Source organism: Vulpes lagopus, chromosome 16, assembly GCF_018345385.1.
Source record: "Vulpes lagopus strain Blue_001 chromosome 16, ASM1834538v1, whole genome shotgun sequence".
Taxonomy (NCBI): domain Eukaryota; kingdom Metazoa; phylum Chordata; class Mammalia; order Carnivora; family Canidae; genus Vulpes; species Vulpes lagopus.
This window is the reverse complement of record NC_054839.1, coordinates 58,798,855-58,813,328: the sequence shown is the minus strand read 5'-3', so window position 1 is coordinate 58,813,328 and position 14,474 is coordinate 58,798,855. Positions and strand designations below refer to the sequence as shown.

Genomic DNA, 14,474 nt, shown 5'->3' with positions numbered 1-14,474 from the left:
AAAGACAGGGTCAGTACATACAGGCCCTGAGTCCTAGGGAGTCCTGGGTCTTAGAGTCCCTGAGTCTGGAGGCCCTGGGTCCTAGACGCTTTGGGTTTGGAAGGCTGTGAGTCCTGGAGACCCTGAATAATAAAGGCTCTGAATCTTGGAACCCCTGAATCCTGAGATCCCTGAATCCTGGAAGCCTGGGTTTTGGAGGCCCTGAGTCCTAGAGGCCCTGGAGTTTGGAGGCCCTTAGTCCTGAAGGACCTGAATCCTGGAGTCTGGAGGCCCTGGGTTTTAGAGGCCTTGAATCCTAGAGGCCCTGGTTTTTGGAAGTATTGAGTCCTGGAGGCTTTGAATCCTTAGACGCCCTGGGTCTTGGAGGTGTTGAGTCCTAGAGGCCCTGAGTCTGGAGGCCCTGGGTCTTGGAGAGCCTTTGTGCACAGAGACTTAGGCCAAGGATGCTAAGACAGGGGTCCACTTTCCTTAATGAGATGAAGACCAAATCTTAGGAAAAAGAGAGTTGTCCAAATTTAGAGTCAAGGCATGAAGTCAGGATCAGATCAACCCCCAGGGTGACCTGAGTTCCAGAGCTGCTTCCATTCCTCTGCCTGAGATTGGGATTGGTTCTGGGCCCTGCGGGGGCCTGGAGGGGAGTGAGGGTGGTCGGTAGCTGACAAATGGCCTCAGTTGCAGGGATAGGATACCCTAAGGAAGCTGGAGCTTTGATTCCAAGAGCACCTTAATCCCTGGAAAGCTTTAGAAAGAAAACACACGCTACCCTTCCTAGAAGCCTCATGTAGCTGACAGCCACAGGCTAAACGCAGGCCCAGCTCAGTTTCAAAATTCCATTTAGCTCAACACTTTCTCTTGAAAATCCTTTAAAATGTTTTGATTGCTCTTTCCAGCCCATATAAAATACAAAATACGTCCGACCACATTGCACTTCAACATTTCAGACTGTTTTAAAAAAAGAAAGAAAAAGAAAAAGAAATCGCCTGCTATATGTGGTTTTAAAAATGAGCCAGACCAATTAAGTACGTGACAGGAAGCTGAGAAGTACACGAAGAAGTAAATTCAGGGAAAACCAGGAAATAAATTGACAGCCTAATTTCCACCGTCTTGGCGGAAGAGGGGAAAGAGCACGTACACAGCTTCCTGTACTGAAAAGGGGCCAGGCACAAAGCAAGAATCAAGGCTTTGTCTCCTGTGGATTCCACGTTTCAGTTACGAAGAAAACCAAATATGTTGCGAGGCCGGTTAAAACCTGATGAGGATGAAGAGCTTCCCCTGATGAAGCATGTTTTCAAGGTCAGGGGCGCCTGGGTGGCTCAGCGGTTGAGCGGCTGCCTTCGGCTCAGGTCAGGATCCTGGCTCCCTGCCCCTCCCTCTGCCTGTGTCTCTGCCTCTCTCTTTCTCTGTGTCTCACATGAATAAATAAATAAAATCTTAAAAAAAAAAAAAAACATAGGGCAACTTAAAAAATAAAAAAAAGAGTGTTCTCATGGTCAGAGCAAAGCCACAAGCGTATAAAACATCGCAGAGATTATTTTCATCTGAACTTAGACAAATACCTTTTCTTTTCTTTTTTTTTATTAAAAGGTTTTATTTATTTATTCATGAGAGACACACAGAGAGAGGCAGAGACACAGGCAGAGGGAGAAGCAGGCTCCATGCAGGGAGCCCGATGCGGAACTAGATCCGGGGACCCCGGGGTCACGCCCTGGGCCTAAGGCAGGCGCTAAACCGCTGAGCCACCCAGGGATTCCCCCCCGCCCCGTTTTCTTTTTTTTTAAAGAAAAATGTATTTTTGGACAGAGCCTAGTGACCCCCGTCACCGAGGACCCCCCAGCCCCGCCCCTGCTCCCGTCAGCACTCAGGTGTGCTTCCCCTTCGGGTGCCGAGATCTGGGCCGTGACCTGTCTCAGGACCTGCACACCCCGACACGACAGCCCCCGGGAGGGACAAGGGATGCGCCTTACACCACCGGGTGCTGCGGGGTTGCCATAAAGCCCTCAGGAGCAGGGAATCTTCTGGATCGTCTTTACAAGGATTTCATGGTGGGCTTTTGCCCAGCACCCAGGCGGCCAGCACCGGGACAGGAAACTGCCACCAGGTGACGTCCCAGGGTCCTCCGCTGGGCCCCTGTCTCTGGGGCTCCTCACTCCCACATGGAAAATCCTTCCAGCAAGCTCCCCTCAGTCCGCTGGCCGCCTGGCCTCAGGGGCTCCCCGCTTCCTTGGCTTCCAGCTCCCCACCTTTGCGGGCCTGCCGGCCTGCTCCCCCAGGGCCACTCAGTCCCCAGGCAGCCCCAGGGAGGCCGAAGGGGCTACTCTGTAGAGGAGGAAACGCGCAAAGCTGTGGGATCCCGGGGGGCCCAGCTCCCGGCTCCCTGGCCCAGGGCTCCCCGGCCTGCCCGGCCTCCCCGGCCTCCCCGGCCTCCCCGAGCTGCAGAGCCGGGGCCCGCAGGCCTGCCCGGGAAGAGAACACAACCTCAGACCTAGAGGAGCCCCCGGGGGGGGGGGGGGTGAACCAGACAACTCGAGACACAAGCAAGGTGAGGGGGGCCCTCGGCACGAGATGCCTCAGGGCGCGGCCCTGGGGACCCGGGAGGCCGTAGGGTACCCCGGGGAGAGGCTGGCTGTGGGGAGGCCGGGGGCTCGGGCACAGAACAGGACGCGGAGCACAGGGCAAGCTCGGGGAGGCGAGAGATACAGTCCAGGTGAAGCACGAAAACGAGGATGAGGGGCCCCCGGGTGGGCTGAGAGTGACCCCCCTCCACAAGGGACGCCGGGGCTATTCTGAGGGCCGTGAGAGCCCTGGGATCGCGGAGGCAGATGGTGTTTTAGAAGCAGGTGGCAGCAGGTGGAGGACAGTCGGGAAGGGGGCGAGCCTGGCTTCCGAGAGTCTGCAAGGGGCGCTCCTGTGATCGTTCAGGCGGAGACAGTGGTCACAGCTGGACGGGACGGAGAGGTATAGAGAAACATGAGAGGTGGCCCGAGTTGCGGATGGACCGGTGACGGAAGGTGCCCCAGTCAGGGCAAGGTGGCGGCGGGGAGTCTTCTAGGTGTTTTCTGGGACAACGTGCTTTGCACTAATAAAAAAGAACATAAGAGAGAGATGCTGTTGGGGAGGGGGGTTGAGGGGGAATGAGTTCAATTTGGGACACTTTGAATGTGAGGCTTTCGTGACACATGTAAATGGGACTGTGTCCTCGTGGTCCAGAGCTGGGGGGAGGCGCGGGGGGACCCTGATGGATTTCTGGGTCATCAGCACTTGAAGGTGACTGAAGCCAGAAAAGTTGGATGACGTCCCACAGGGGTGTGGACAGAGAAGGGAAGAGGGTCAAAGACAAGAGCCTGGGTGGGGGGCACATGGACAATGAAGAGACGGGCAGAGAGCAGGAGCCTGGGAGGGACGGTTGACCAAGGCAGGCCAAACCATGAGAGACCATGACTCAAACCATGAGTCAAGGATGCAATGTCAAGGAGGCCAGGAGAGAGACCTGCTGAAGGAGCAGGTGGTCAGCGGGGGGAACAGTCTCAGGGGACCAGAGGGGTCGGGGGAAGCCCAAGGCCAGGAAACCGATAAGGGCGCCGCAGTGGAGAAGGGTGTGGTGCCGGAGGAAGATTTTGAGTCAGGGAGGGAAGACGCACGTCCTCCTTCCTCTGGAGACACCTCGACTGTTACTCTCAGCCAAACCCCCTCCAGTGACTCTCGTCCCTTCTGCTCTTCGCCGCTCCTTCCCCCTCCAAACTTCACCCACCTGGACCTCGAGACTAGCGTGTACCCTGTCCCTGGAGTCCAGCAGACCTGGTCTGACTCCCAACCCACCACCTTCCAGCTGCTTCACTCTTACTCTCTGGCCCTCACCTTCCTCACTCTCAAAATGAGGCTAAAAAAGATGGCCTGTGGGACTGTTTGGAGTTGTAAATGATAGAGTGTGCTCACCCCACACAGCAGGGGGTCAACCAGAAGCCAGTTTTCTCTTCTCCTACCTAATAATGCGGCCCTATTGGAATTTTTGGTTTTGTGTGTCCTCTTGCACTTAACCCGCCACCCGAACCACTGGGTTCACTGTTGTCATTTCTGTCTCATCTTCCTCTTTTTAATTGACAGTCGTCACCACCTCCCCCGTCTCTCAAAAGCCCCCTCTGAATCAGGCAGGACTAGGATCGGTCATCTGGTCCCGTCCAACAGGCAGTTCTACTGTTCTTTCTCAGACTTCCTTCTCAGTTACTCTAGAATTTGATCCTCAGATCTTATCAGGGAAACCTCCACTTCTCTGTCTCCTGTGGTTCCGAGGGCTTGCGGTTTTCCATTTCCTGGTTGTTCAGCCCTTCTGCATCCACTGTTAGCTCTTTACTCGAGTGTGGACCACAACTGGAGCCCCACCGTGGCCCTCAGCTCAGCGCTCCCTCTACTCCCGCAAGAACTCACCCACCGTGGAGACTTGACTAGCCCACCTCTGCGCCTCCGCCTCCCAGATGTCTTTTATATATGAAAATATCACATTTTTGCCTTATAACTTACAAAGGATTTTTTTTTTCCAGGTATCTCATTCGCTCCACTTGGCTATCTTTTGAGATAGGCTGAATTGGCATTTTTATCTCAATTCTACAAATAAAGGGAAAAAAAAATCTCTGGGATCTAAAAAATTTAAGTTTTTTTTTTTTTTTTTCTGAATTCCAACCTAAGCTATACTCTTACATTTCTAGTTGTCTACAGGGAAGCCTTATTTGGAGCTTCTGTCTCCACCTCAAATCGTACGTGGGTCCATCCTCCCTTTCAAATCAATCCAACTCCGCTGGTGTGATGGACTGGAGGTCTACGTGCCCCCCAAAGGTCTTCCATAAGACCCGACCTCCAATATGACTGTATTTGGAGATAGGGCTTTTATAGAGACAAACAAGGTTAAATAAGGTGAAGTCAGGGTAGAGTTCTGATCCAATAGGACTAGCATCCTAGGAGAAGAAACACACTCTGCCATGTGAGGACACAGCCAGATGGTGGCCGCTTGCAGGCCAAGAGGAAGGGTCTCAGAATAAAATCCATCTTGTCAGCATCTTGATCTTGGACTTCCAGCCTCTAGAACTGGGTGAGAAATAAATTTCTGTTATTTAAACCACCCAGCCTGTGGTATTGTGTTATGGCAGCTGGAGCAGACCAATATAGCTGGTGACCATTTGGGGGATGTTTTCTTTAATTTTTCTCTCTCTTTAATATCTCCCATCCAAGCAATGGACAGAGTTATCTCCATTATTTTTATATGACGTGCCTTGAATTCCACACCTACCCTCCATGTACGAAATCACCACTGTAACCTTGGATTTTGTCTAGAAACTTAGCATCTCCCGACCTTAGCGTACCATTGCGAGATTAAACCAGTTAACACATCACAGAACCATGGGATTTGATGGTTCAGGTGAATTCACAGCCCCATCAGACCCTTCCCTCTCGCCTTCACTTAGGTCTACGTCCTCCCACCATGTCACTGTGGGTTTGAAGTTCTCCACGGCATGAGGCATCTGCTTTAATAACCACCCTACAGGTCACAACTCCCCCCACCATAATGCTCTTTGTTTCCTCTGACAACTTTAGAGTATAACCTGGGTTTTCGCCCTCAGAGCTACTGAATACTGTGAAATGGCAAATAGAACGTTCTTTTTATAGCTCATGGAACTATTCAGAGGAGGGAGTTGGGGTAAGGTCATGGAGTCAAATCTGCTACTTATAAGCTTGGGAATCCCATACAAGTGATTTCTCATCTCTGGGACTCACTTGCCTTGTCTATTAATGGCATGAGGAGTGGGAAATATTTCACCCGGTTTGGACACTCAACGAGGTAACTGTTATGATTTAACTTCAAGTTTGGGGCCTAGAGAAATTGATTTATTTTTCTAAAGATTTTTAATTTATTTACTTGAGAGAGAGAGGAGGCACAGGGAGGAGCAACAGAGAGAGAAGGAGAAGCAGACTCCCCGCTGAGCAGGGAGCCCAATGCGGGGCTGGATCCCAGGACCTGTGACCGTGACCCGAGTGAAAGGCAGACCCTTAATCGACCGAGCCACTCAAGTGCCCTGAAAAATGATTTAAAAGGTGAAAAGGCTCTCAGGGCATTGGTAAAAATATCAAAGCAAGGCTGAGAGATACTTAATCATATATATAAATATATATATTTATGGCGTCTCTGTGGCAGGGAGGCAATGGCAGGGCAGCAGGTGAGGGCAGAGACTCCACACGTGAGCGCTGGTTCCTTCACCAACTGGCGCTGTGACCCTGGGCCAGTAACTTTCTCTCCCTGGGCCTCCACTCCTCCTCCATCAAATGGGGGCAGTGATAATACCAGTCATTCCTTCCCAGGGCGCCTGTGAGGATGAAGGTGTGGATGCATGGACGGTGCACAGGCCAGGGCTGGCACGAGAGAGAGCACCACGTGGGAGTCATTGTTAGGGCAAAGGATCTCCGACTAAGACCTGAATTTATGCAGAGAACCAACCCTTTGGATCAGAAGGTTCTACAACATGTTTGTCCCTCGAAATCCCGGAGGCCCCACAGTACCCAACGGATCCATCCCTCGAAATAGGGAAGTATCATCGAGTCCCTGATTCTTGACCTGCAAGACTGCTCAGTCCTTCCTTGAAACTGGCCCCAAAAGTCGTGGCTGACACGTAAAGCCTCGTATATGTTCTGGCCTCCTCGCAATGGTCTTGTACTTTCAGATTTTTTCCAAAGGGTTAAAGTAAATTAAGTTTTAGAGACACAAATAGAAATACAGACAGAGGGGGATCCCTGGGTGGCTCAGCGGTTTAGCGCCTGCCTTCGGCCCAGGGCGTGACCCGGGGGTTCCAGGATCGAGTCCCATGTCGGGCTCCCTGCATGGAGCCTGCTTCTCCCTCTGCCTGTGTCTCTGCCTCTCTCTCTGGGTCTCTCATGAATCAACAAATAAAATCTTAAAAAAAAAGAAAGAAAAGAAAAAGAAATACAGACAGAACTGAGATTACCACATCTTTTGAATGAGGAACTGAGCTGCTCCCCAGGCTTCACCATAGATGGGGGGCAGGTGGGTGGTGCCCACAGGGCCCCGATTCCATGGAGCCAGCACTTCGGAGCATTCTCTTGCTGCCATCCCTCCTCCGCCCTGTGCCCCCCAAGGTGCCTCAAAGTGCAAGTCCCCAGAGGCACCTCCAGGCCAACGGGGCCTTTGCTTCCCGAAGGCCCCTGGCCCCCCCTTGCCCGAGAGCTGAGAGGTCAGCGCCTCGGCGATCTGCTATAACCCGGGAAGGCTGATTAGCATTTGCAGCTCTGGAAGGTCCCCAAGAGGAGACTCCCCGAGAGGAGACTCCCCGAGAGGAGGCTCCAAGCTGCTTAGTCTGCTCTGCGGAGTCTGCCTAACGGCCTGGGGCCGGGGCCTCTGGAGCCCAGTCCTGCGTAAGGCCGGTGATGCACCCCACGGGTGATCGGAGCCTCCACTCCCGGAGCTTTGCTGTTCAGGTTTCGCCCTCGGGTCAGGACTCCCAGATCTGGAAGTAGCAAAGCTTCCAGAACCCTGCCCTCCCGGATCCCACCCACCTGAGCCTCAGCGGGCAGGAAATTCAATGTGTTTTGCTCACGAGATGGCTGCGGGTGTCCGCGGTGGCCTGAAACCCCTGAGCAAGAGCCCCTGGGCCGGCCCGGCTCCCAGCCCCGGGGTGGGCCGGCTCCCGCGGGCAGGTGTCGCGGGGCACAGGGGCCCCCCTCATTGTCTGACCTGACTGGCTGCCTTTGTAACCACACCTGCAGCCCCCGTCGCCGTCTGTCCTCGGACTCTTCAGCAGCCCAGCAGGACCAGTAGGGAGGGTACGGCGGACTGGTCCCTCTCCCTGACTTGCCTGCTCCCTACATTCCAGAATGTTCCGAGGCAGTTCAAAAAACCCCAAAATAAATCCTGCATTTCGTTCATTTGGTTTCTTCTTTTAGCTCTAAAGACCTGACACCTTATCATATTAAAGTCTCCTAATTAGAACATTTTCTTAAAATCATAGCAGTTGGGTTGTCAGCTTTTCGCTAATTTGGCCCAGCTGCCGATCCTCATGTGCCCTTCAGTTTGCGTCTGCCTTCCTCTCCTTCTAGTACTTTCCCCGACTCCTGAGGGCTCGGGGAAGCCACCAGAGCCGTCCTGGCCAGGCCTTCCCTCCGCCCAGAGCTGCTGGGCCTTCGTGAAACATGGACTGTCAGGCCCGGCTTGGGGATGGGGCTGGGCGGCAGCACCCACTGACCGCCGCCTTCTTCCACGGAAAGGGGAACTTCGCCCAGACCTCAGGACGCAGGGAAAATGACATCCACCACCACAAAGGCACACGGACAGACGGAAGAGGCACCGCAAGAAAATGTGTGTGGCCGGAGCCACCATTAATCAGGGCAAAGGTCTGCGTGGATGAAAAGCGACCATTTCGGAGGAATCAGATGTCAGACATCAGCCCAAGACACGTGGATTAGCAACAGTTGCCTTTGTTCTACCCTTTGCCTTTTCTCCATGGTTTGCTTGATTGCTTTTTCCCTCTTGTTTGTACGTTCTCCTGTGAAGCTCCTCTCGGCATGGTTTTCCTGTGCAAAAAGATGCCTATGGATTTCGAACACATTTGGAGATAGTTGCCCCTTAAAACTGGATTTTTTTCACAATTTTGAGGGTGCAGATGCTTCCAGGGAACAGTGTATCTCCAGGAGCATAGCAAGAACTGAACCCTAGGAGAAGGTTGGCATCTGAGCATGTGAGGGGGCCTCTCTCTGCCCCCAAAAGTGAGATGCATGGCACATGGCATTATCTCTGACCTCCTTCTTCCCACCTCTCTCTGCTTAATCTCCTTCTCTCGTCCTCCAAGGTTCTCCCAAACTAACTTTTCTACCATGTTCTTTCTCACTAGGGACACTCAGCCACTACAACAGACGAAGACAAAACTGAACGCAAAGACCTGAGTGTGTGAGGACCTCCCTGAGCCCCTTGAAGATATGACTTCATTTGTTTAAGGATTATTTTAACTCAGTACTGACTCTTCTAACTTCTTAGCTCTGGGTTGTTTTTGGTTTGTTCTTTTTTTTTTTTTTTTAAGACTTCAGGTTATTTATTCGTGAGAGACACAGAGAGAGGCAGAGACACAGGCAGAGGGAGAAGCAGGGAGATGCTCAACCACTGAGCCACGCAGGCGTCCCTTAGCTCTGGTTGAAGAGAACATACGAACCGACGTCACTGATTACGGATTGAATTTTATAAACTTATCTCAGCAATTTTTGGCGCCCGACGCACTTCACCAGTGTGTCCAGGAAGATTGGCGGTGTCTGTGACTACCCAGTCTCCGACCTCAGGAGGGCCAAGGGGCCACTCTACGTCTGTGTCTGATGGTTCAGCCAGAAGGCCAGCAAGTGTCATTTCAGGAGCCGTCACCCGACAGAGCTCAATAATTTCTTAGAAGCGGTGTCAGCGTTCGGACTATCCTTGCCCACAAAGTGACTGCACATGACATGACCCAGAGGCTCGTGACTGAGGGGCTCAGCAAAGCGCCCTCATTCAGATGAAGACTCCGTCTCCTTCTCTTCCCTCCCACCAAGGCATTTCATATTCTGCTGTTGAATTCACGTCTTAGAGCCAAGAAATCATTTACGAAGGGGCTTGTTAGGCATCGTCCGCGTCTCGGGAGGGCACAGAGGCGCCGTGGTATCACAGAAAAGCTTTAAACCACAAGAGGAGCCAAATCTCAGCTCTACCCCCCTTGCTCACTGAGTGAGCATTAACAAGTACTCACCCCCTTAGAGGTTTCCAGAAGCCCAAGGAGGGGACACCGGGGAAAGCCTCCCACCCAGCTGCGCGGACCTGGCACTCAGGCACATTATTGTGCTTGATGCCACCCTGCCTGGTGCCAAGGGGAGAAGAGCCTGAGGACTTTTTAGTGTGCCAGGTGGAGGGTAGCTGTGTAGGGCACTGAGGAACAATAAGAAGAGGGTGCTTTGATGTGTCTGGGAAAACGGGAAGCCGGGAGAATTGTCCGGGAGGGTGCCCCGGGAAGCTGCGGGGGGCACGGGGGCCACGGGCATGTGTGAGCTACAGAGGGGAGAGCACGGAGCAGCAGGAAGGCCCGGGCTCACCTCCCTGCCGGGCCTGCCCTGCTGCCCAGGGTCCCCCCCAACCCCGAAGCCCATCTGGCCTCAGTACCCCCCTCTCCCCACCCCCGGCCTCCTTCCATCACAGGGCCCAGCGGACAGCGGCCCCGGGACAGGTTGTCACCTTTCACCTGCACAAGGGACACAGTCCCCTGAATGGCTCCCTGCCACCGCTCTTGCTGTTCTCGGTCCCTTCTCTACCCGGTGGCCAGAGGGACCTTTCCAAACTGCGTATCTGACAACCCTACGCTTCGGCTTCAAACCCACTATCGCATCAGAATCAAGTGTGACTCCAGGCGGTCACAGTGCGGATCTTGTCACCCGGCGTATGTCTCCCACAAGTCCCCTGAGGTCCACTCCAGCCCCATGCACCGGCCCTCCCCTGAGCATCCACCCGGGGCTCCGGGTCATCTGGCCACCGCTGACACAGCCTCACACTTCTTTCTAGATGCCACTTCTACGAAAAAGCCTGCCCCGACCCCATAGGGCCTTGGGCCGCCCCACCCCCACCCCCCGTGGCCTGCAGGCCCAGACCCCCGGGCACCCATCGCTCCTCTCCCCGCCCACCCCCGGGCGGTTCGGCCCACGGTGGGGAGGCCCCCCGAAGGCTGCGGTGCCCTGGGCCTTAGCACAGCACGGGGCGGGTCAAGGGTCATTGGCGTCCTCCACTCCTGCCTCACACTAAATGTCCTCCAGGGAAAAAGACAAAAATTCCCAATGGTCTTTTGCAACAAAATAATGTTTATTTTTCATCACAAACTGACTGTTTCTGAAATTCAAATCTAGGTTCTGGGGCAGGAGCACAGAGGCCGCGGCCGGGCTGGTGGGCAGCAGGAGAGGGCCCGGCGGTGCTCTGCCCCGAACTCGTGGACAGGGACGCTCTGGACACCAGGAGGGGTGGCAGCGGTTGTCCTCGCAAGTCCAAGCAGGTTCCCGGTAGGGATTTGTCTGCTGCAGGCAACGAGGACAGTGCCTTCCATTGTCTCCGACAATTGGTAAGAGAACAAAAAGTGTTGTCATGCAAAATGAAAGGAAACCTACTTCCTTAAGGAACCTGCGACGCCCCAGTGCTCTGTGCACCTCATGGCTTGTGTGCGAGGCGAACCCGGCAAAGGCTGTCTCTACGGCCCCAGAGGGGGACACTGACGTGGGACACAGTCTTCTTTTATGATAAGAAATTGTTGTTTCTATAATGTACAATGAAAGGGGCGCCTGGGGGCTCAGTCGGTTAAGTGTCTGCCTTCAGCTCAGGTCAGGACCCCGGGGTCCCGGGATCGAGGCCCACCTCGGGCTCCTTGCTCGGTGGGGAGCCTGCTTCTCCCTCTGCCTCTGCCTGCAGCTCCTCCTGCTTGTGCTCTCGCTCTCTCTCTCTCTCTCTCTGTCAAATAATGAACAAAATCTTTTTTTTTTAATAAACCTCTAAAGCAAATAGGCTTTGCTCCCCTCCCTCTCCCTCCACTTGCTTCTTTTCTCTGTCCCTCCCCTGGCCTGTCCTCCCTCCAGTCCTTTCTCCTTCTTTCTTGTTCTTCAAATCTGCTTCTCCCTGTCCTTGAAACCTCTCTTTGAAACATTAGAGATGCAAAAAGCTTTCTTTCCTGACCCTGGATCTTCCTAAGGACCCTTCCAATTTGGGGATTTCTTTGAGTCCAACTCAACGGCTCCAGCTTCCATTATTTTCTTTATCAAACGCATCAGCCCATTCTACCGCCAGGTGATGGATCCGATGGAGTTTTCCTCTAAATACTGTCAGACGTTGTACCATTTGCTCCGTGGATGAGTTAATATAAAGAAGTTAATAGGTGCAGGGACACCTGGGCGGCTCAGTGGTTGAGCGTCTCCCCGCAGGGAGCCCACTTCTCCCCTCTGCCTGTGTCTCTGCCTCTCTCTGTGTCTCTCATGAGTAATTTTTTTTAAGTTAGTTGATTCAACAGAGATAAACATGAGCCATTAACTAAATTCCACATTCATTGATAAATTAATTTATTTCTACTTTTCCATCTATTCTTAATGGAGCCCATGGACTAGGGTTTCTGCAAGGACTCCATCCTCAGGCATCCTGGTCTGTAGAAGGGTGGAGACGTGCACCTGAGTAACTTTAGTACGAAGAAGGCAGTGGTCAGTGCCCTGAGAAAAATCACGGATGCAGTGCTGGAGGTTCTCACATAAATTTGACAAGGCGCCATAGCAAAGCAGAGCAACACAGATAAATGCTGGCCTTTCTCTGCACTATCCAGCTTGGCTGCTGCATTAAGCCGAGCCTACTGGATAACGGTACAAGCCCTTGTTAGGCTTTTATCTTCTAGGCTTAGTCTTGGAGGACTAGTGTGCCTCAGGTGTCTACTGTGTAAGACACACTTGAAAAATGGGGGTTCCTCAGTCTGGAAAACACAAAGGGTACTAAGAATGCCCAGTGTTGGGACACCTGGTTGGCTCAGCAGTTGGGTGCCTCCCTTTGGCTCAGGTTGTGATCCTGGAGTCCTGGGATGGAGTCTCGCATCCAGCTCCAAAAGCATGGAGCCTGCTTCTCCCTCTGCCTGTGTCTCTGCCTCTCTCTCAGTCTGTCTCTCATGAATAAATACATACATCTTTAAAAAAAATGCCCGATGTGATCCTGACACATAGCCATGAGCACATTGCAAAAAGATGCTATTTTTCTTCCAGAACAGGTGTTGTTTGTGTGGTGTTGGACCCCTTATGACCTCAGGCCGACAGGAAGGGAGAATATTAACAGGTGCTGGGCATAATTTTAATTCATTTGGAACATTCTGGAGCCTCAACCTCTCTAAACTTCTAACCAATGCACTGGAAACAAGTCCATCTCTTCAAAGCATTCGTAAATTGAAATTGGTAGGTAGGTTCTCAACACAAGAGTTTCTGTGGTTAAGGTGGATGACAGAAATTCCTAGAGGTTTTGTTCATTTTATACTTCCCACAAATTACTTCTACAGTATTCAAAGGGAGATTTGGGTGGCTTGCCTGAAATGGTACCTGGCCTTCCCTTAATATGTATTAATCTCAGGTATGTGTCAGAGACAGGAAAATATTTCAGGTGACCTAGGTCAGCTATTATTATGCTGGCCACCAGTTGGAACAACCTGGACAATTTTTTGAACAAAACAAAAACTACTACAGTTGACTGGCTCATCTCCAAAAGCTAAGTTTCAGTTATTCTAGGGATACTTTTTGGTTTCCTCAGAATCAGGTAATTCTGGCTGAATATATGGCTAAACCACCGATTTGGGTCCCAAAGGGGGTAATAAACAGATGTGTACATCTCACACACTCTCTCCCTCTCATTTCATCTCCGAGTAAAACCACTGACACCTACATTCTCAAATTTAACCTCCTCTCCCCCCACCCCAAAACCTTCTCTCCCCTGAATGGGAAAAAATACATTTTACATAATAAAATGACCCAGTCTGTGAAAGATAGGAAAGATGCTATATGGTCAAAACCAGAGCAATGCTTGAGTGAGGTCTGGTAAATCTCCTCAATGCTACAGTATCCAGCGATTTACAATGATAATTATGAAGAATTTATAGCAATGTACAAACAGTTTATGCTCTAATGGAAACAATGCACATCAAGTCATCGTACTGTATGGACACACGTGTGGAAATCAAACTAACATTATAAGCAGACATGCAAAAAAATGGAAAGAACTACCCCCCAAATATGTCAATAGACACTAGCTCAGTAGTGGTTTTTGCTTTCTTCTACTTTTTTTGTACTTTCTCAATATCTTTCAAATGTCCACGTATCTGGTAGGAAAAAAATTTATGGTAGAACAAAATTAACTTGCTTTTCAGAAGGCGTTCTTCCGACCACGAAGTAATCAGCAAGGTCTGATCCTCAATAACAAATTAACAAAACAAAGATAAAAACAAACGCTCACCCGAGAATGTTTCTGGGCTTCGGCTGCTTGGTTTCTGTCTCCTCTATTCCTCCTGCCTTCCTCTTCCAAGTAATTCAGCTTGCTTATTTAAAAGAAAAGTGAAACAGCAAATTTGTTTTATGAAGAGTTTCAGCTAACAGCAAGAGAATAAGGAACTTTGGTCAGCTGGTCTGTCTGTGCTTTATAGAACTTGGTGTGGGTGTTGGTCTGGCTTCCTTCTCAAGAAGGGAGAATTATTTCAGCTAGGGACCACATCTAAAAGGAAGAAGCTTGATTAACCCTGTCCCTCTAGTGACTGTTTTTATCAGCATCTTTCACAACAGATCCTGTGAATGTGATGGGCTAGACTTAAGTGGCTATTAGTTCTCCTAAATGAGTTTTGTTTCCATGACAACAGTAACAGCCATGCTGCCTTCGCTTTATAGGTATGGCATTTTAGAGCTGTTTAGAGCACTTCCCATCA

At 51.6% G+C, this 14,474-nt stretch overlaps 1 protein-coding gene across 4 annotated transcripts in view; it reads right to left on the bottom strand.

The window, feature by feature from the left end:
* The window catches only part of CYSLTR2 (cysteinyl leukotriene receptor 2), a 29,698-nt gene extending 15,459 nt beyond the window's left edge, over positions 1 to 14,239 (bottom strand). For all 4 annotated transcript variants that reach the window (XM_041731351.1, XM_041731352.1, XM_041731354.1 and 1 more), the window contains exon 1: positions 14,012 to 14,239. The gene's annotated coding sequence lies outside the window, so the exon portion shown is untranslated. The remainder of the gene's footprint in view (positions 1 to 14,011) is intronic.
* Positions 14,240 to 14,474: the final 235 nt, after the last annotated feature.